General features: G+C 34.5%; 1 protein-coding gene and 3 non-coding genes across 4 annotated transcripts in view; all 4 read left to right on the forward strand.

Annotated features, from left to right (window-relative positions):
- The first annotated feature begins 21 nt into the window (after positions 1-21).
- LOC123790751 (uncharacterized) overlaps positions 22-22,158 on the forward strand; it is a 194,927-nt gene continuing 172,790 nt past the window's right edge. The window contains exons 1-3 of the mRNA XM_087856726.1: positions 22-3,918; positions 4,340-4,453; positions 13,748-22,020. The gene's annotated coding sequence lies outside the window, so the exon portion shown is untranslated. The remainder of the gene's footprint in view (positions 3,919-4,339; positions 4,454-13,747; positions 22,021-22,158) is intronic.
- Positions 3,449-3,521, forward strand: LOC123790867 (small nucleolar RNA SNORD107). Its single transcript, XR_006779239.1, has one exon. It is a non-coding gene; the product is annotated as a small nucleolar RNA SNORD107 (small nucleolar RNA).
- On the forward strand, positions 6,198-6,264 carry LOC123790865 (small nucleolar RNA SNORD64). The gene has a single exon (XR_006779237.1). It is a non-coding gene; the product is annotated as a small nucleolar RNA SNORD64 (small nucleolar RNA).
- LOC123790866 (small nucleolar RNA SNORD108) lies at positions 8,036-8,106 on the forward strand. The gene has a single exon (XR_006779238.1). It is a non-coding gene; the product is annotated as a small nucleolar RNA SNORD108 (small nucleolar RNA).

Genomic DNA, 22,158 nt, shown 5'->3' on the forward strand with positions numbered 1-22,158 from the left:
TGGTATTGAAGTTGTTGTGGATGTGGTGAATTCTGTTAAGCACTGCATTTAAATAATTTTCTCTTTAACTCTTAAGATAAAATGGTTGTGATACCTGATTAAGCTTCTTAACTTTGATTTTGTGCATTGACTGATTGACTGGTATCAGTCCGTAACCTTGAAAAGAAAACCCTTAACCAGGGGTTTAAGTGGCTAGGGTAAGACTCACATATGGCATCTTCCTCTTTGCTATGTCATACATACCTGAAGGGAAGAAGGGATGGGATGAAAGGCCTTGTAAGTCCACCTATGGAAGGAAACTGTGGTACTGAATCAGATTTCATTAAATCATTTGGAATTGGAGATACTCCTTTTCATGGATATTTATCTCAGTTGATGAGCTTTTACAGTGCCCTGTGTCTTGTGTGATCAGAGTAGATGATATCCTGGAATGATCATCACTACCTACAAGTAAGTATTTACTTAAAAATTTTTAAATGAATGGAAGAGCCTGGGTACTGGGAGCCAGGGAGATTTCATACTTGGGATAAGTTGTATTACTTAAAATACAAATAACTTATACCCTAAAATGTAGTTTATACTCTTGAGTACAAAATATCCAATTGCATCACTTAGTGATGTACTGGAAGTGATTAGAGGAGTGGACAGTTTCTTCCAGTTAAATAGCTAATGGATGCCCAAATATCTAGGTCCAGATTGAGTTGGTTATGCAACAGTGATGAACTCACTTTTAAAAGGAAGAGAGAAGAGGTTTTTAGGTTTTACTGCTAAGCTTTCAACTGGGCAATGAATCAGTACTTATTGATTGTAAGAGTAGCTTGTAAAATATGAGTTAAAGATAGGTTTTAAGTCCTTACTAACATCAGACTGGTAGATTGATTGTGCCCTCTCCTTTGATTTTACCAAAAAACGTAGTATGCGTATCAGCATTTCCATCTTTTATTTTTTTATTTTTAAATTGTTTTAAAGATTTTATTTTTAAATAATCTCTATACCCAAAATGAAGCTCCAGATCACAACCCTGAGACCAAGAGTCATATGCTCTACCAAGTGAGCTTGCCAGGTGCCCCTCCAGCTTCCATATTTTAAATCACGGCCTTTCAACTAATAGTCTCCCAAGGAAAAAGGACTCCCAAAATTACTGCAGTTGGTGCCACCAAATTTATATGGTCTCTTCCAATGTAGTTTTCTAGTATTGATGGCCACTCTCAGGAAGGGAACATAAAGTAGCCAGGTCCTCCTTGGTTTGGTTGGTTTATATAAGAGAAATGTGATACTTATTTAAGAGATTGTGACTGTTACAATGGAACTCCTTGGTTATTAGAGCCCCAGGCAAAGGACTTTATCTATCTCTGAAGGCAAAGGAATTCTGTTAAGATAAAATTGACTCTGATATATATGACTTTAGAACTTTTGCTCTAAATTGTGTGGGTGGTATGCAAAGAGCCTTGTTTTCTATCCAGTTGGTTCTCAAGACCAACTTTTGAGTAATTTATGGTACTTTTTCCTGTTTTGAAAGGAAAGCTTTCAAACTTGCATAGATCTGCTGATATGGATGGTCCTTAGATTTTGGCATGAGTAAGATTGTGCATCATATTCAAAGGAAACCTGTTCTCTCATATTTCCTTAAGTAAAGTTGATGGCCACTTTTGCAAGGTAGAGGTGAGTGACAAGACCTCTAGATTCTGCAAGATGCTTATTTCTAGTGGGTGTTTTGATTTGGCCATAATATTCTCTGCCTAGAACTTCCTTGAATTGTTTGATAACCTTGATTGTGGGAACATACATTGAAAAAATACTTGGCACAGATACTCCTGTAATTGCATGTGGAGTATAAGATGAATGTGGATCTTTTGTTATGGATTGCTAGATCTAAGCTTCTACAGAGTTCCATTGTGAACACATAATAACATAAGAGTTTTCAAACATTCATGGCAGTAGATACTTGTCCCTTAGGGTTTTTCCCATTCTGCATTCACATGAATTGCACTTTATATCTAAAGCACAGTTGGTCAACGACTTCTTGATTTCCCAGTTACATTTATTAGCAGTAAGTTCATAATTATGTACCCATTGCACATCAAAATGGGTTTTTCATTGTGGTTTAAATAACAGTTTCAAACAGAATTCTGGGATTTAATAATTATGCTACCTTAAATTTTCATGGTTTTGAGTTATTTGTGATATTCTGTGTCTATATGATATGATGGGTAAACTGGGACTTAGTAAACAGTGTGTAAAAAGTGATGTGGCTTCCTGCCTCCATAAACTCGTTACTCTTCAATCATGTAAAATTTTAGAAGTCCTGTAATTTTCTTCAGCTTTATCAATATATAATTGATAATATTGTGTAATTTTAAGATGTGTTACATGATCATTTACTATACACCTATATTGTGAAAAGATTACTCCAACAAGGTTAGTTAACACATCCATCACCTTCCATAGTTAGCTTTTGTGTGTGTGTGTGGGGGGAGGGTAACATTTAAGATCCACTCTTGGCAAATTTCAAATATTATAATACAGTACTGTTAACTGTAGTCACCATGTTGTACATGAGATCCCTTGAACTTACTCATCTTATAATGAAGTCTATACCCTTTAATCAGCATCTCCCCATTTTGCACACCCCATCAGCCCAAGGCAACCACCATTATAGTCTGTTTCAGTGAGTTTAACTTTTTCAGGATTCACATGCAGGTAATAACAGAACTCTTCTTTTTATTTATTTATTTTTTGTTGGGCAGCAAAGCAAGGTTTATTGAGTGATAGCCAAGTGGTGCAAAGCTCCTATGGAGGGAGGGGACCCGAGGGGGTTGCCCAGAAGTCTTGTAATTTTTGTAAACCTATCTGATGTCTTATTTATTGCAGGTCTTAACTTGTAGTAGAATAATAATGTAGTAGAAAGTAACTTATGTAATTATGTGATACTAGTAATACTTGTCTAGAATTTTCATAATCTGATTTCAGAGATTAGGAAAACAATTTATTGTGTTCATTTCCAATAAAAGTTAATTGATTTCAGCAAATAGTCACTTACAGCCTCTGTGTTAATTGATTTCAGCAAATAGTCACATGTTATCTATTTGATAATACATCACCACATTCTTACTCATCCTTGCACTCCAGTTCCCTTGGGACTGGCCATTCATATAATAAAGCTCAATATTTGAATTATAGTAAATAAGTAAAGCAAGATATTATTTTTTTGTATTGCAGTTTTTTTAGTCTTATGAAGGTCTTTTTTTCCCACATAGTTGATTACTCTGAGAGGAGGAGAGAATTTGAACACTCAATTATCTGACATGTCAGTGTGGATCCTACTCAGTAGTATCGCAAGGAAGCTGAAAATGGTGTTAGCTGCGTTTAGGACAAACGTAAACCACTCCAGGTAAAATAACCTTGTAAAAAAAAAAAAAGGAATAGTGTATTATAGAGGCCTTGGCTAGGTTTGTGATGACAAAGGACCTTGTCTGAACATAATGATTTCAAAATTTGAGCTTAAATGACACTCTGAAATCCAGTCAATGTGCCTCAGTAGACTTCTAAGAGAATATTATTTCAGTAGAAAATTTGGCTTACTGCGAAAACTCTGAATACTTAGAAATGGCAGGTGTAGCAGTATACATTGCCAATTCCTCAGACAGCTTTTTTAAAAATTTTCATAAGATATTCTGAGCTCATTATTTTTCCCTTTTTTTTTTAAACATACATGCTGATGAAAGCAAAAAAGGAAACACATCCTTAGATCCCAGAGGGCACACACATATGCTGAGATGGAAGCAAGGACATGTGAAAGGGAGACGACTACCTCTTGGATCAAACATTGAATGCCAGAATTAGAGGTGTCTAAGTGATGTCCAGGAAAGAGGTGAACTAATATTTGTGGAACGTGTGTTATGAAATGCAGTGAGTATGGTAAGTGAACACATTTGGTGTTTGAAGACAATTTATTTTGGTTTTTTTTTTTTTTTTCAGTTGTCTGTAGTGATCAGTGGGCATAGAGCCTATCTCAAAGTAGATGTTTAAGAAATGTGTCAGCATTACCAATTTTTTAAATGTTCTGGTGCAAGTTTTTAGATTTATTATGGTTCCTTCCATGTAGTGGAATGTCTGTGATTAGAATCTATGCCTATCTAATATCGAGCTCCATAATCTTAACACGGAAGTGGTGAGCTTTTCCTAAATAGGAGCCAGTCAAAACTATTCGGTGTTTATCTGGACTTGTTTTAGTAAAGCTAGGTACTTTGTCATGAAGTTGACAATGTGTTTGTAGGGATACCTTTTAGTCATTTTTGGTCAAAAAGTAGAAATAAGAAAGTTCTGTTTGATTTTACAGGGGTGAGTGTATCTCTCTTGAGATGATGAAGGCCCAGTAAGAGAGCAGTATTTGAGATCCAAATGTTGATTAACAGCTTCAGATGTTAATGCAGCAAGTCCATCTCTGCCAAAAGTGAGTAGACCATGAAGGGGAGCAGCTGGGTGTTGGCTACAGTATACTTCTTTCAACTTCTCAAATGATAGATGAGGAAACCTCAAGGGACTTTCTTTATACTAAAAGGGATGTGCTATTTTGACCCTGGTATCCTCTGGTGGCAAGGATGCAGACTGGAAGAAACAGTCTCAATAGTTTCTTCTGCATTCAGTATCACTTGAGTTTTGCTTTGGAATCCATGTTGCTAACATTATGTTTTTTGCCTATAATTTAGGAAATTGTAATGTGGAATAGAAGTGATTCATAGGAGAAGACTTGACTAGGTTAATTTTCTTTGGTGAGCAAAATTAATCTTAAAAAGTAGATGAGACAGCCAAAATTCAATAAAAAGCCTCATAGATCAGCCAGATATTTGATGATTTTGAATCATTTGTGTTAGATTTACAATTGGTGAGGATAACACAATGACCCAGAGGGGTTAGGTATTTGTACATCTGAAATCACTGAGCTATCTGTTCCTGTATTTTTTAATTTAAATTCAATTAGACAAGCTATAGTACATCATTAGTTTCAGATATAGAGTTCAGTAATTCATTAATTGCATGTAACACCCAGTGTTACATCATGTGCCCTCCTTAATGCCCATCACCCAATTACCGCATCCACCCACCCACTACCCTCTAGCAACCCTCATTTTGTTTCCTATGGTTGAGAGTCTTTCATGGTTTTTCTCCTTTAATGACTTCCATTCAGTTTTCCCTCCCTTCCCCTATGATCCTCTGCACTGTTTCTTATATTCCTCATATGAGTGAAACCATATGATAATTGTCATTCTCTCCTTATTTCGCTCAGCATAATACACTTCAGTTCCATCCATGTTGATGTAAATGGTAATATCTGTTCCCATATTATATGAAATTTATTTGTATCCCTATATAGAGAGTTTCTTTTTTTTTTCCTTTTTAAAAAATTGTTTTTAAGTTATAGTTGGTTAACATGTAGTGTATATTAGATTCCGGTGTACAATACTGTGATTGAGCACTTCCATACAGCACCTGGTATATCACAAGAGCACTCATTAATCCTATCACTTATTTAACGCATCCCCCTACCTCCCCTTATTTGTGCTATTATAACAGAAAGAAAATTAAAAAGTACACTTCCTGATAGGAATAATTTATTGTCTATTAGGAGATCTATATCAGGAAAAGGAGTGTGTGCTCTATTATTTCCATGATAGATTGGATTATATTACCATATCACTTCTTTGTATTAGAGATGTTAGACCTCCTTCAGGATCGTCAACACCTTGTATCAGTGGACTTGTTGGACTTTGTGTTTTATCTGTTTGATTTGCCTTAATTTTATTTGACCATTCACATTTATTCTCACTTACCTCCGCAATATTTTGGTGGATGTTTTCAATGTAATCTAGGTCCTTAAGCTATTTGAATATATCATTTTTCAATTTGTTGAATGGTTTGGTTGTAGAAATAGATTATAAACTATTCTATTTAGTTCTAAGATACCAAAGATCTTAATGTTACTCTGTCACATTGCTGGGGTTTTATTGTCTTTAATTTTTCCCATGTTTTTACCTTAATTCTGTGTCAGTTCAATGATTTGCTTCCCTTTAACTTACATTATTACACGAAGATGATCATTTTCCTTAGCTAAAAGACTTTGCATTAGTAGAAAGGTGCTGTCTGCAGGTATTAATTCCTTCACAGAGTTGCAGTAGTTGTTGGGAAAGACCTTAACTGGGTTTATGCTGAGTTATAATTACTGACCATGATGGAGTGAAGCTCAGTATGAGTACTCTGAAGTGTAGCCTAGACTCAGTCCAAGTACTTGGGACACACACATTCTGAACATAAGTTCTTAGGCTGTTAATTTCACAAGCTATTTTGAGCAATACTGTGCAGATCAGGGAGGACAGTAGTGTAGGTTTTTCCAGTGAGATGAAGGGAAGTGAATTCCGAATTGCACTACTGCAGTTTCCTTTTGTAGAGTGTCTTCTATGTTTGTAACATTTGTATATCTCACCTGTGTTTTTCATTATGAATTTCAAGTAATAATTTCAGGAGAGTAAAGACTTGATAGCTACTATGCTGTTTTTTTTTCTTTTTTTTATATATATTATTACCATCATTCAGCTCTAGCCTTATTCCTGTTTCCCAAAAGCATGTCCCCAAACTATGAGGCAGCTCCAGTTACCACACGAATAAGTAAGTGCTAGTTTGTTGTTGAGCTGTTGCTTTGGTCTGAAATAAGTTACACCTTAAGCAGAATGCTAAAGATACATCAGATGGATTACTCTAATTTTCTTAATAAGGTACTATTTTCTGTATCTTAGCAAGTCCTAAGTTACACCTTAAGCAGAATGCTAAAGATACATCAGATGGATTACTCTAATTTTCTTAATAAGGTACTACTTTCTGTATCTTAGCAAGTCCTACATGGAGATTTAGAAATTTTGACTGTGATTCAAGGGGATGAAAGTGGCATTTTGCAGTTAATACTGAGCCCTAGAGAGGAACTGATTTGACAAGTACCATGCATTTTGTTTTGAATCAGGACTTTAATCTCAAATTGTTCTTAATTTATCTTTACTTGAATGAGTAATGGACCTTTTGTTATCTGTGATTGGCATTCTATGATTAGGTCCTTGTGGTTTGCCTATTTTAGTTTTGAAGGAGTTGAGTAGGAATTAAACAGGTAATTCAGAAAAAAACCTTTATAGAAATGTACCATGGATAGCTGAATATACCAAGATCTTATTCTTAAATAGTTATCATAACCTTCAGGAGTATGTGTGGTGTGTGTGTATAAATAACATGGGTATTGATACCATGACAAGTGATAGTTTATAGGGAAAAGCTTTTGAGGTTCAGAAAAATTACATTCCTTTTTTTTTTTAAGAGCAAGATGGATAAGTCTTTTCACAGGTATTTCCCTTACTAAGTCCCTGTTTCCCTGCCAGAAATTTTAGAATATTTATAACCTCATACTTGCTTGGCTTCTCTCAGTGTTCCTGATTCTGCCCAAATAGGGATATGCTGGATGAATTGAGAGAAATGTGCTACCCTTTCTACTAACTGAGTTAGATTAGAAACATACATTTAGATGAGGAAGGAATAACTGTGAGGAAGCATGCAGTGGTATTTGCTGGCTCAGCCATATCCAAATAACTTCATTTTTAAATTAAATTAAATTAAACTAAATTAAATTAAATTTATTTTATTTTATTTTATTTTATTTTATTTTATTTTATTTTATTTTATTTTATTTTATTTTATTTTATTATCTGAGAGAGAGAGGCCTAAGCGCACTCAGGAGGGAGAGGGGGAGAGAATCTGAAGCAGACTCTGCACTGATTGCAGAGCCCGATGCAGGACTCAGTCTCATGATCGTGATATTAGGACCTGAGCCAAAACCAAGAGTAGGCTTCTTAACGGGTGCCACCTGGGTGCCCCCAAATAACCCCATTCTTGGGGTGCTGCTGCTTTATAAGTGATCTAAAGAAAATCCTCTATAATAGGAATCTCTAGAAGATGATCAGTTCTTCAGTTTTTATTTTTGTTTTGGGGGGGGGAGTTGACTTGATGATCAGATTCATTGTTTCTTGAACCTGATGATAGTGTTCATTCCTACAAAGAGAATCTGGGGTTCAGCCAAGCTAATTTATGATAGAGTGCTTTGTTGAGAGTATTAGAAAGAATGAGTTAGCAGTAGGTGGTAAGAGCATTGGTGAATGAAAGGAAGGTAAGAAGGAAGAAAGACAAGGTGTAAGTGATTATAGCATGTCCTTAGTGTTGTAGAAGTGTGATGGAGACCAGTAAATTGAGAGCAGTGTTAGGATTCTTTCAGTTGTTGGAAATAGGAAAGTTCCCCTGTTGGAATATTGGACCAGTAGGGGTAGGTTAGGAGTCAGAATTAGCTACCATTTACCCTCTCCTTTGTCGTTAAGTGTATAGGTTTCAGCAGCTTTGGAATGTTAGATTCTGTGTGCCTTTTCTTGAGGTGACTAGGCAGTATTACGTCCTCTTTTGAAATTACTGTGATTAGCAAGATGTGCTGATCAAATATCTGTTCATTATACACTTACTGGAATGGGTAGAGTTGTATATTTATAGGCAACTTAGATTAAATCAAACTTTCTTCAACTTCAGTACACTTTAAGAGTCACTGGAACGTTGGGGCGCCTGGATGGCTCAGTCATTTAAGCGTCTGCTTTCTGCTCCAGTATCATCCCAGTGTCCTGGGTCAAGCCCTGTGTCAGGCTCCCTGCTCAGCAGAGAGTCTGATTCTCCCTCTGCCTCTTCCCCCAGCTGTGCGCTCGCTCTCATTCTCTCTCTCTCTCTCTCTCATAAATAAATAAAATCTTTAAAAAAAAAAAATACAGACACTGGAAGGGCTTGTGCAGTTTGAGTGAGAGTTTCTGGATCGACAGTAGGTCTAAGGTCTGAGAAGTTGGCAGATGATGATTTGACCACCACATGTAGAAAACACCTGGGTTTTATTCAGAGAACAAATTGCCAGTATACATTTAAATTATGTACTTCATTTGAGGCAGTAAATTTCTTTTTGATAATGCGTCAACTACACAAATTTTCACCAAGTTCACATTTGGTAAAATGACCAATAAACAAAAATTTACAAGAAAACCATGAATGTTTTTTAAGACATTTCAAAAGTAGATGTGATCTCAGTGAATAGTGTGATTACCAGGACATGGTAATTTCTGCATAATAATTCTACTTTTGGGGCAAGGTTTATCTGTTTTGTGTTCTGTTAGTCACAGAACAATATAACTTGAATTATGTTGCATTTGGCCATATGTTTTTTTCTTTTAAGATTTTTTTTTTAAGTAATTTCTGCACCCAGTGTGAAGCTCAAACTTACAATTGCCCCAAGATCAAGAGTTGCATGCTCTACTGTCTAAGAGAGCCAGGTGCCCTTGTTTTGTTTTATTTTAAGCATCCACTTCTGGATCATTTCAAGTAGGCCAGAAACTGGCAATACGAATGGATTTCTCTGTGTTGAGTTTGGGATTGAGTCTCTTTTCTAGGGAAATTTCAACCACTGTGTTACAGCAGGGCTGTGAATACTCTGATGGCTCTATTTGGTCATTATTCTAGTGCTGTTTTCATTCATTCTTTTTTTTTTAAAGATTTTATTTATTTATTTAGCAGGGAGAGACACACAAGCAGGGGGAGTGGGAGAGGGAGAAGCAGGCTCCCCACTGAGCAAGGTGCCCTCAATCCCAGGATCCTGGGATCATGACCTGAGGCGAAGGCAGATGCTTAATGACTGGGCCACCCAGGTGCCCCAAGTGCTGTTTTTTTTTTTTAAGTTTCTGTTCTTTTTTATTTCTTTTAAAATAAACTGACAATTGTCCTGCTGTCAAGACTCACACTAAGACACCATATGCTTTGTTTTTTTTTGTTTGTTTTGTTTTTTTAATAATAATTTTTTATTACGTTATGTTAGTCACCATACACTATATCCTTAGTTTTTGATGTAGTGTTCCATGATTCATTATTTGCGTATAACACCCAGTGCACCATGCAATACGTGCCCTTCTTAATACCCATCACCGGCCTATCCCAATCCCCCACCCCCCTCCCCTCTAAAGCCCTCAGTTTGTTTCCCAGGGTCCATAGTCTCTCATGGTTCATTCCCCCTCTGTTTACCCCCCCTTCATTCTTCCCTTTCTTCTCCTACCGATCTTCCTACTTCTTATGCTCCATAAATGAGCGAAACCATATGGTAATTGTCTTTCTCTGCTTGACTTATTTCGCTTAGCATTGTCTCCTCCAGTTCCATCCATGTTGCTGCAAATGTTGTGAAATCGTTCTTTTTGATGGCTGAGTAATATTCCATCGTTTATATGAACCACATCTTCTTAATCCAGTCATCTGTTGAAGGGCATCTCGGCTCCCTCCACGATTTAGCTATTGCGGACAATGCTGCCATGAACATCAGGGTGCATATGGCCCTTCTCTTCACTACGTCTGTATCTTTGGGGTAAATGCCCAGTAGTACAATTGGTGGATCATAGGGTAGCTCAATTTTTAACCTTTAAAGGGACCTCCACACTGTTTTCCAAAGTGGCTGTACCAACTTGCATTCCCACCAACAGTGTAAGAGGGATCCCCTTTCTCCACATCCTCTCCAACATTTGTTGTTTCTTGCCTTGTTTCTAATGATGCTTCTTCATGGGAATAGTGTTATAATGGACTGTCTACTTCTACTTTTAAACAACAAAAATTAGGCAAGGATTTCTCTAGGCTTGAAAGTGCTGAAGAATAATGATACAGGTCAAATCAGAATCACTTCCCCATGCTATAGCAAATAAGGAACCTGTAATTGAAATGAGGGAATTTTTTTTCTGTGACTTGGAGTGGGTAAAAGAAATTACAGAGGATATTTTTGTTGTTTTTCGTTTGTTTTGTTTTTTGTTTTTCTTTGGCTTCGTCATATTTTATTTATTTGTTTGTTTGTTTCTTAATTATTATGTTTAGCTAGCCACTGTATAGTACATGATTAGTTTTTGATGTAGTGTTCAATGATTCATTAGTTATGTGTAACACCCAGTGCATGTCACAACACATACCGTCCTTAATACCCATCACCCTGTTATCTCCTCCCCCTACCCCCTTCCTTCAGAGACACTTAGTTTGGTTCCTGGGGTCCATAGTCTCTCATGGCTCATCTCCCTCTCTGATTTCTCCCCCTTCAGATTTCCCTCCCTTCTCCTGTGGTCCTCTATGCTATTGCTTATGTTCCACATATGAGTGAAATCATATGGTGATTGTCTTTCTCTGCTTGACTTATTTCACGTAGCATAATCCCCTCCAGGTCTATCCATGTTGATGCAAATGGTGGGTATTCATCCTTTCTGATGGATGAATAATGTTCCATTATATATATGGACGACATCTTCTTTATCAATTCATCTGTTGAAGGGCATCTCGGCTCCTTCCACAGTTTGGCTATTGTGGACATTTTTGTTATGAACATTGGGGTGCATGTGCCACTTCTTTTCACTACTCTGTATCTTTAGGTTCAATACCTAATAGTGCAATTGCTGGGTAGTAGGGTAGCTCTATTTTTAACATTTTGAGGAACCTCCATACTGTTTCCCAAAGTGGCTGTACCAACTTGCATTCCCACCAAGGTAAGAGGGTTCCCTTTTCCCTACCTCCTCGCCAGCATTTGTTGTTTCCTGCCTTGTTAATTTTGGTCATTCTAACTGGCGTAAGGTGGTATCTCATTGTGGTTTTGATTTGTATTTCCCTGATGGCTAATGATGTTGAGCATTTTTTTCACAGATCTGTTAGCCTTTTGTATGTCTTCTTTGGAGAAATGTCTGTTCATGTTTTCTGCCCATTTTTTACGGGGTTATTCTTTGAGTGTTGAGTTTGATGAGTTCTTTACAGATCTTGGATATTAGCCCTTTATCTGTAACATCATTTGCAAATATCTTCTCCCATTCCATGGGTTGCCTCTTTGTTTTGTTGACTGTTTCCTTTGCTGTGCAGAAGCCTTTTATCTTGATGAAATCCCAATAGTTCATTTTTTCTTTTGTTGCCCTTGCTTTTGGAGACTTGTCTAGCAAGAAGTTGCTGTGGCCCATGTCGAAGCAGTTATTGCCTATGTTCTCCTCTAGGATTTTGATGGATTTTTTAATATTGTAACTTAGGATTTCTGAACATAAATTATTGCAGTGAAACTGGTTTTCTTATTTTTGAAGAATTGCAGAAAATATGGGCATTGTATTCTTATTTACATTTTGTATAATACATAACCTTCTCTAGTGAGCTTATCTGGACAATGGCTTTGTAGTTTAGATAGATGGCATGTTTTCTCATTTTTTTAAGGTTTTACTTGTCAGAGAGAGAGAGAGCAAGCGTGCACAAGCAGGGGGAACAGCAGGCAGAAGGAGAAGCGGGTTCGCCACTGAGCAAGGAGCCCTATGAGGGACTCGATCCCAGGACACTGGGATCATGACCTGAGCCAAAGGCAGCCTCTTAACCAACTGAGCCACCCAGGCATCCCAGATGGCGTGTTTTCTCAACTGAGTGAATCATGGCTCTAAGTGATATCAAAGTAACAATAGAAATACTTGTTTCCTCTAAGATTGCTGAAGTCACAATGGAGAAGCAATGCATAAAAGCCCTGACTTAACAAATAATATTTGTATGTCTAAGATTATAACATGGAAGATTCATAAAAATGGTTATAAGAAGGCATAGACTTATTCTTCCCTTATAGGGAGAAGAAAACAATAATTGGAATCTAGAAGGAGTCTGGAAAGTTAGCAATTTTTGTTATTTGGTATTTTGTTAACACGGCTATTGGTAGAATCAATACATAAATGAACAAAAGGCACAAAAAATTTTCCTTATGGTATAGGCAAAGCTTGACTTCATATTAAAGCTCAAATTTTTCATTCTTTGTGATTTTTTGAGTCACGAAACATGGACATTTTATTGTGCCACATTCCTGGGAGCATAAAATTAGGTGATATTATCTTAAAGTCAGCTTGCCCATTCTATCATTTAGAGAGTGCCAAATTTTAATTTGGGGCCTTGGTGGAAAGGGAAAAGGGTGTTCCTTAAGGTTGTCTACTCTTACTGGATATTTCTACCTGTTTTAGTATAACTCACAGGAAAATAAATCTTCCATGTTTAAATATTTAAAAAAGCACGTGTTCAGTTGAAATTAGCCCTTTGTGCATATCTCTTAGAAATCAAGAGAGCATTGTTGTTGAGGATATAAGACAATTTACTTGTCAGTAGGTAAGAGTGCATGGCCACATAAAAAGATGTGAAAATGTGTCATTTTTTAGGTTGGCAAAATATATTGGTTCTTCCCTTTGTTTTTGTAATGTACATAAACATCTGTACAACTCTAAAAGAAAAGACTTGGAACAATTGTATTCAAAGTGACAAAAACGTACAGATAATTCAGAGAAGAAAATGCTAGCAAGTAAAATGAAATGTCTAAAAATCACTCATAAATATTCTTAAAAATCATTGTATGATAGATTTGGTTATCAGTTTTACATACATGTAAAAAGGCAGTGCCAGCTAGGTCAGGAAGTGGCTGTCATTCATGGACATGAATGGAGCCTAAGAAACATGGACACATATTTCATCCAGAAACTTAGAAAATTTTTTGGACAGTAGATGCTGTATAAACTCCATTAGATGGTTGTTCTGAAGCTGCCTTTCTAGATCAGTTTTGTTGTTATTGCTGTCTTCTGACTGTATTAAAACTTCTAACTGGTCCCCTTACTTCTAGCTTCAGATTCTCTAATTCATCTGTCTGCCAGAGCAGTCTTCTGGAAAAGATGACAAACCACATCACGTTGCTTCAAAAATCTGCAGTTGAAATGTTTCAAGAGTGTTAGAAATAAGCAATAATCAGAGAAGAAGACAAAGATTATATAAACCAATAGTATTTAGAGCATCTTTTGCCACTGACAAACTGGAATTTTTCCACTTTTAGTCACTGAACATTTGGATTCATAAATTTCGTGATCTTCCTTTACTTTTATCCCCTGAATAAGATGCCCCTGATAAGAATCTGGAGAAATTTGTGCAGCAAGAAACAATGTGATTAAAATCCAGGATGATGTAGGATAATGTGCAAAACTTTCATCCAATAACATGAACAGGAAAGGATAGCTTGAGTACCTCTGCATTGATAAAATTGTAGTTTTCAAATTCTTCTGGAGTATCCTGTGCAATTTTACTTATGGACTGCTATGGAAGTCTAAACCTGATGCTGATTTAAGGGTTCATTGACCAGGACCCTCCTGTAGAGACACGCTAGATCTTCTACTCTATTTATTTCATGGTCCAGCATGATCAGCACAGCATCTCTCATTCCAAATTATTCCCCAAAATGCTGTTGTGTGATACCGAATTGAAAATTATTTCAAGTGGATGGCATTTGTAGTATTGGTCTAGTGTGGGCAAATCAAGTGAATATAAGCCAGCCTTCTAGGAATATGTGGAAAGAAGGGGAAGGACAACACATCCTGAATTCAGCTAGAAGCTTCACCAACTTCAAAAAAATCACAGACAAAATAAAGATATGTATAGTCCTGAAATTCATCTTGCCTTTCAAATATTTATATTTCATTGGCAGTCTTTGGATTTGGAAAAAATATCTCAATATTATTCTTTCTATGGGGTGTCAATTTGCCATCAAAATATTCACCAGTAAGAGCCCTGCTTATTTGACATTGCGTGTGTGATAAACACAAGTATTAGTTTTCGTTCTTTTATTTCCTTCACCTGCCATTTTAAAACAGCTAGGAACCTAATCTATTAACTAATTTACTGGACATATATAGCTTAAGAATTCAGTACTTAAGAAAATTGTGATTGGGTAATGGTATTGAAATGGAAATATAAAATGCTCAGTAAATGATGAATATGCATGAACTGTTCACTGGATGTTTGGAGGTGAAGAGAATGAAATTCAACATTTGATAGTTTTTTATTGTATTTTATTCTTTTTTTGCTTAATCTTTTTTGGAATCTAATGCTCAAGCACTGAGGCCTGCATTTATAAACAAATCTATTGTTTTTAGATACTTTTAAAAATGGTTGCTGCGATAATAGAGCTGGTTTCCTATGGAAGTTTCTAAAAACATGTTTGGTAAAACTGCCTTCTGGAGAATATTTTAGAAGGGAATGGGCCATTTTGTAAAGATAGACTCAGTCCTGTATTTATTGTTTGAGTGCTTATGTAAGGCAAAGAGGAAATGGCCATGGGGAGTGTTTACTACATTTATCGCGAAAAAATGTAAGGCACTAGTTATTTGCGTTTTGAGAATATTGTATATGAAATAACCAAATACAATTGCTTTGTAACCATAAGGCATTGTGATTGCTAAGAAAGCAGTTACTAACATATGTAGAAGAGATATTTTTAATACGTGACTATAGAAATTGAAGTTACCTCTGAATGATGGACATTTAAAATCATTTGATTCGATTATTGCTGTTGCTTTTTTTGGGGGGGCCAGGGATTGTTCTATATGCAGTTGTCACATAAGTTTCGTTAAGGCTGCTATATGTGGATGTAGATGTTACTCTGTTAAGTGGTCTTTATGTTAATATTTGTATGGTATGAGATTTAATTCTCATGATGGAATTCCTGCATTAGAGGCCAGCCTCTATGCATATTTGATGGGCTAGGATTTGATGGGCTTTTTTATTTCTCTGTATATAATAGAAAAAAGGACTGTGTTAAGACCTCCTATTAAGCATGGTGATGGCTGACATTTGGGGCATTTTAATTGTTAGAATATAATTTTGTTGGTTACTGAGAGGAGTTCTAGACTGCTTTGTTTGTACTAGACAAATAAAAGCAGAATTTAAAAGGTAGAGAACAGGGAATTTTGAGGGCTCTATGTATATGCGTATGTATAGAGATAGTTCTTGAACAGCCAGGCTTTACTTCATGTTCAGATATTGGGAATCTACATATATTTTACTAATACTGTATTGTTAAACAGGTGTGGGTTTTTGTTATTGTTTTAACCAGTGGAATTATTAAATTGCCTCTTAACATTAATTCCTTTTCAGTAGATATTGTTATACTTTTTCTTACAATGTTATATATAATGTAACATTTTTTATTTAACATCTAATTCTCTACATGTATAGGCATCTGTGTAAATACCCATCACCCTATTAGGATAAACATTTTTATTTCCCAAAAGTGGTATTATATCTAGCCTCTTTGTGTGTTCATCAGATCTTTAGGCTCAATTTTTAGGTTGTGGTAAATGTTTAGTATGATATCTCATTGTTTTACATAAGATTCATCATGGTGGAAATGTCATTGTAACTGGTGGTCTACCTTTTTTCATGGTTTTCAGATGTTTGTATACAAACAAAATATAGTTACTTTTTTTTTAGAGGTGTGGTTAAACATAACAGGTTAGAAAAGTTTTCATGTCTGTGGAATTTGACATTTAATGGTAGCTGAATTGTTCTTGTTTTAAAATACTTACATCTAGTTGTATAGGTGTAGGTGATTATAAGTTTTTATGGGGGATGTTCACAATTGTCTGTCAGACCTATGGTCATTAAAGGCTGGGTTGATCCAAGAAATGTTTTATACGATGTGTATATGATAGACACAGCTGTTATGTTTTCTTAAAGCCAAGGAACTATTATATCAGCATGTTTTGTATTTATTATATATGGAGTGAAAATTACCGTAACAGTTGTCAGATTATCTCTTAGTAAATAATTGGGCAGCTGAAGTTTGGGGTATTTTGTGAGATTGTTCTGTGTATAATAGTTAGAATACATAATAGTTTTGCTTTAAACTTTTAATCCTTGTAGGGGTTGCTTTCATGTACGCCTGTATATAGACTCACAGGTGTATTGTATAAATGTCTATAAAATAAGTGTTTATTAAAAATCATAGCAAACACTTTTTGGCCAAGTAATTATCACTCGGCCTTAGTCTGTTGTTTGTGTTGTTTTGTGGTTCATGATACAGGGAGTTTCAGTTTGAGCTTTAGTTGCTGAAGATATTGTTAGATTGCTACCTAAATTATAGACCGGTGTTAGTTTTTGTTTCAAAACATCTGCATAGGATTTGCTGATAGGCACATATTTTTTGAATACCAGTCTGAGAGACAATGTAAAAACATTTTATTTTGGCAAATTGAATCACTATACCATGTCTATTTGGGATGGTGATGGAGATTGTATTATTATTATGTTTTTGGATATAGAAGATCAGTGTCATTTTAGAAAACATTGTTGGATATATGATTTCTGTCAATAATTTTGGAAATACATTTTCATTGAAATGATAAAGGTAGAAACATTGAGTATAGATAGTGAGCACCTTCATGAGTTAGGGTTGATTTTGATGTTTTTTTTTAATTTTTCTGTCCTTTTTAAAAAGTTTTTACTTAAATTTTGGTTAGTTAACATGCAGTGTAATAATAGTTTCAGATGTACCATATAGTGATTCAGCACTTCCATACAACACTCAGTGCTCATCACCAGTGTACTCCTTAGTATCAATCACTTAGTTAATCTATGCCCCCCCTCCCCCCGCACTCTCCCTCTGGTAACCCTCAGTTTCTTTATAGTTAAGAGTCTGTTTCTTGGTTTGCCTTTCTCTTTCTCTCTTTGTGTTATTGAGATATTTTTAGACATTTTTTGTTAAAGTACAGAAATTATTGCCATTCATATTTTTAAATATGAAACTTGAATAATTACTTATTTCAGTATAAATTTTGGATGTTAAATGTTGAGAACAGAGCAGGAAGCCTTTCACTGCTACATATATAATACACAAACTTATATTAAATCTTAATTTCCTAGGTATGTAGAAATAGTCTCTACACACGCGCATGCACACACAATAAATCTATTAACATTGAACAGCTATGGCAAAAAAAAATATATTACCAATAGAAGTGTTTCGAGACCACGCCCATGTGTTTTCTCTTGGTGTGTGTGGGGTTATTAGGTAGTAATGCACATGTGATCAGCTCTTTGTTTTTGTACCATATAACTTTACAGATGTGCAGACATTTCTGTTTTATATTTGAATATATTTCACCTAAAATTAAAGCACATTACCATTTGAAATGGTAAAATGAGCCTCTATTGTTAAGTATGATTCCTAGAATGCTGTGTATGTAATTATTCATAAAAACGCTTACTTCTATATCGACATTGCTGACAAACATACTTTTAAATAGTCATACTTTAAAAAATCAATATAGTAATTAATTTCTCTGCATGTTAGTGGTTTGTTGTGAGGAATATGGATGTAAGGGCGGTTGTTTTCCAATATTGTCTATAAAAATGTTTGATTCTTTTGCTTCTTAACTATTCTTTTTGGTTTAAAGAGACGTTGAACATCATGTGTATGTTGTAGTCATGCTATTGATAAACCATAAGTTTGACAAGTTTAACATTTGCAAATTATTCTAAGAATTCTGTATGGATGGCTCCTTGTGGTTTATTGTTAAACAGTAGTATTTATAATAGTTACTTTATAACCTTGACTTAGGAAGTATATAGAATCGTTGATGAACATAATGGTAGAGGGTAGAAACCGTTTTCTTTTGATACTGTTCACCCTTGTATAGGATTACATGGATTGATGGGATTGTTAAAGACAAATGACTTGAAAATTGATTTAAAAGATTCTGAGCTACATTTTTGTTAACATTTGTGTGCGTTTATACACATGCACACATGTATATAATCAGGGAGGACAGAGTGGTTAAAAGTTTTTTGTCTCACAATTTCATTTAGAAGAAAAACTAGACTGCAATAATTAAATTTTACCCATTTTATATAAAAATATATCTGCCTACTTAGGGGACATATAGGTATATCTTATTTTCTCAGATGTACTGAGGTTTTTGATGAAATTCATTTTTCTGAAGAATAGGTTATAGAATCTAAATTACAAAATTCTGTGTTCATCTGTTATATGACAATAAGACAACTTTGTAATTAATTGGCAAGTGAAATATTTATTTTTCAACATCTAATATTTCTAGATATATTGAGTGTCACAGTATATTGTATATGTTTTTCTTGTAAATGTGTTAGGATTATTGTCTTTTAAAATCAACATGACAAAGAAATTGATCATTGATATACAGGCTCTTGGAGCAGTGAAACATTTATCATATTAGTTTGGTTCTTAAGAGGAGAAATAGAAAAGATTGTGCGTTTTCCATTCTCATAGTAGAATAGTATATGCCATTGTATAAGTACAAATCGTATATTAAAAAACTTATACCATGTGAATTCATTTGATGTTTCTGAATGTATTATAATGTATTTCATTAGGATCTTCTTTTATTATTTTTTTGTTAGGATTACTTTTTGGAGCAGATTTAGGTTCACAGCAAAATTGAGGGCAAGGTACAGAGATTTGCCATATAGCCCCTGCCTAACACATGCATAGTCACCCCAATTATCAACATCCCTTACCAGACCAGTACATTTGTTACTACAGATGAATTTTCATTGACATATCATCATAACCTAAAGTCCATGGTTTGTTATGGTTAAATCTCCTAAAAATTCTCTGTGCTCCACCTATTCATCCCTCCCCCATTTTATTTTTATTGTTATTGTTTACATTGGAGATAAAAATGACTTCCTTAAAAAAATTTTATACTACCTCTTGGAACAATACACAGTTCTGTATGTGTTCCTTTGGTTGCATGACAATATTCAAGACAACTTTGTAAATAATAGGCAGATACAATTTTTTTAATTTTTAACATCTAGTCTTTCTAGATGTGTAGAGTCTCACAAAGTATAATTTTGTAAATAATTCATTGTAAAATTTCATAGTCATTGTTATCAAGTGTTGTATTAACATTGCAATTGACACCAATTTTAGGTTTCTTGAGCTATACATATTTTGGTATCTGTTTATTGAGTTGTTAGGGGAAAGAGAAAGTTAAAAGGGTGTACTTCCACTCTTGCATTCTCTAAAAGAAAATTTTATATTTTAATCACTGTTTAGTCTTTTTATTTACTATACATTAAAAATCCTAAGTCCTAATGTTATAGCTGTATTGCTAATAGGGCATTATGTATTTTAGTCATAAGAAATATTTATATAAGAAATTTTATTCTCCCTCTTCGAGCTATTCAGTTTTGTATTTAACTGAACAGCATGACAACATTCAAGACAACTTTGTAAATAACAGATGAATATATTATTTATAAATACCTAGTTTTTTCAGATGCACAGAATTTCACAATGTATATATACATTTACAAATATTTCATTGTCAAATACCATAAATTGTTTTTTCTAAATATTCTATCAGTGTAAGAAGTAACTAATAATTGTTCTTTTAGGGTTATGTAACATTTTGATGTTTGTTAGGTGGGTTTTGGGTCAGAGAGATAGCTTCCTTTTTGTTCAGATTGTTAGGTTCTCATGTACAAGAAAAGATTAGATTCTATACTTAGAAATCAAACGAAAATACCCCGGGTGTATTTTATCCTTAGAAAGAAGCAGGGAGACTTGAGAAAGAGAATTGTTGTTTAAAATCAGAGATATGTTCATAGTTAAAAGATAATTGTATTGCTAAGTAATTGTTATTTTATTATGTTATATAGATCTACTCGTGGCAAATTTTTATGTGTATGTGCATATACATATATAAAATAAATGTTAAGCACCTGTATATAGTAAAATTAGTTTTAGGAGTATAAATCTTATAGTGTTTTCTTTATCATTTATTAGCTTATTGCTTTGCATTTTTTTTGAAAATTATGGAAATAGTATTTCAAATCTAAGCTTAAAACGTTTCTATAATCCCACTTATGATATATCTAAGTGTATGTTGTTTTTAATATAAAATGGATAAGTAGCTCTATATGTTTTCTCTTCTGTTACCCTGTATATATATACATCTAAATGAAAACAGAATTTCTGTGATTATGAATATTTATTTTATTATTCTGAGAGCTTTTTGAAGGTGCCCAGTGTATAGTTACATTTATATGTTACGTGATAGTCAAACAATGTCAAAAGTGTTCCATCTTAGTAGACTGTAATAAATTATGAAAATTTCTTAGAGCAAAATAAAAAGTATAAACGACATAAATTAGTATATTTTTTGAACAGCAGTTTGGCAATAAAAGTTGAAATTCAAGTGTGTAAACATTTGAAGTGGTATAACTTCTTGGGATTTTATCTATTCCTAGTCTCAAATTTACAAAGAAGAAAGTATGTTCTACATTGAGTATCAAATAATTGGAGCATGTGAAATATATATCCGTAAAAGGTCATAATGGTTATATCTTATTCAACATATGAATATAATTTACACACTGGAAGATATTCTGATATGAAAGGGTGTTTTAAATGGATATTTTAAATTATGTCATTTTTGAACAAACATCAACTGATAGTGTGTTTACAGAGGTGTGCCCATATGCCTCTAGTTGTTCTAATGGAAATGTTAATGTTCACTATTCTTGAGGAATGTTAATTATTCTGATGTGATTATAGAGTTAAGTAATGCTTCCTCATCAGTGTTATTATAATGGTGACTATTTTAGCATTCTTCTTAAGGTTTTTGTACATGTGTAAGTTAAATGGCAAAACATTGTTAATTATCTGTATATTGCTACTTGACAATCTGAAATGAATATATGAATTGTTGAATAGAAAGTTGTCTGGAAAATCATATGGCAAAAATTTAACATTGTGTAAAGAGTTGGGAGTGGAAGGACTGCTTCTGCTTCTACATTCTGCATTTGAAATTTTAAAGATATTTCAAAAGGAACATTTAAATAACAAAAGGGGATTTTAAGGATACAACCAATTTGTGCCTCTCTGTATCCTTGCCTATTGACATCTTGGGAGTATTGGGCTGTTACATCCAATTTTGTATTCCCAGTGGCCATTATGAATAGTTTGTGAGTGATCAGAAGAACGTGTGATTTAGAGACTCTAGTACAGCCGAGAGTTTTACACACTGAAACAATATTGTGGGATCCAAGAAAAGAATATGGGAGAAGATGGGATTTGAGGTAAGTGCTAAACAATTATATTTGGGTTTACAAACACATGAATGATTAAAATAAGTCATTGGAACTTTATAGAAAGGGTAATTTTCATAATGTACTGCCATATTTGTGGTTAACTGACTAGATCACATTGTTTGAGGG

The sequence above is a fragment of the Ursus americanus genome, chromosome 28, assembly GCF_024610735.1.
Source record: "Ursus americanus isolate L20-20 chromosome 28, mUrsAme1.1.p, whole genome shotgun sequence".
Lineage (NCBI taxonomy): Eukaryota > Metazoa > Chordata > Mammalia > Carnivora > Ursidae > Ursus > Ursus americanus.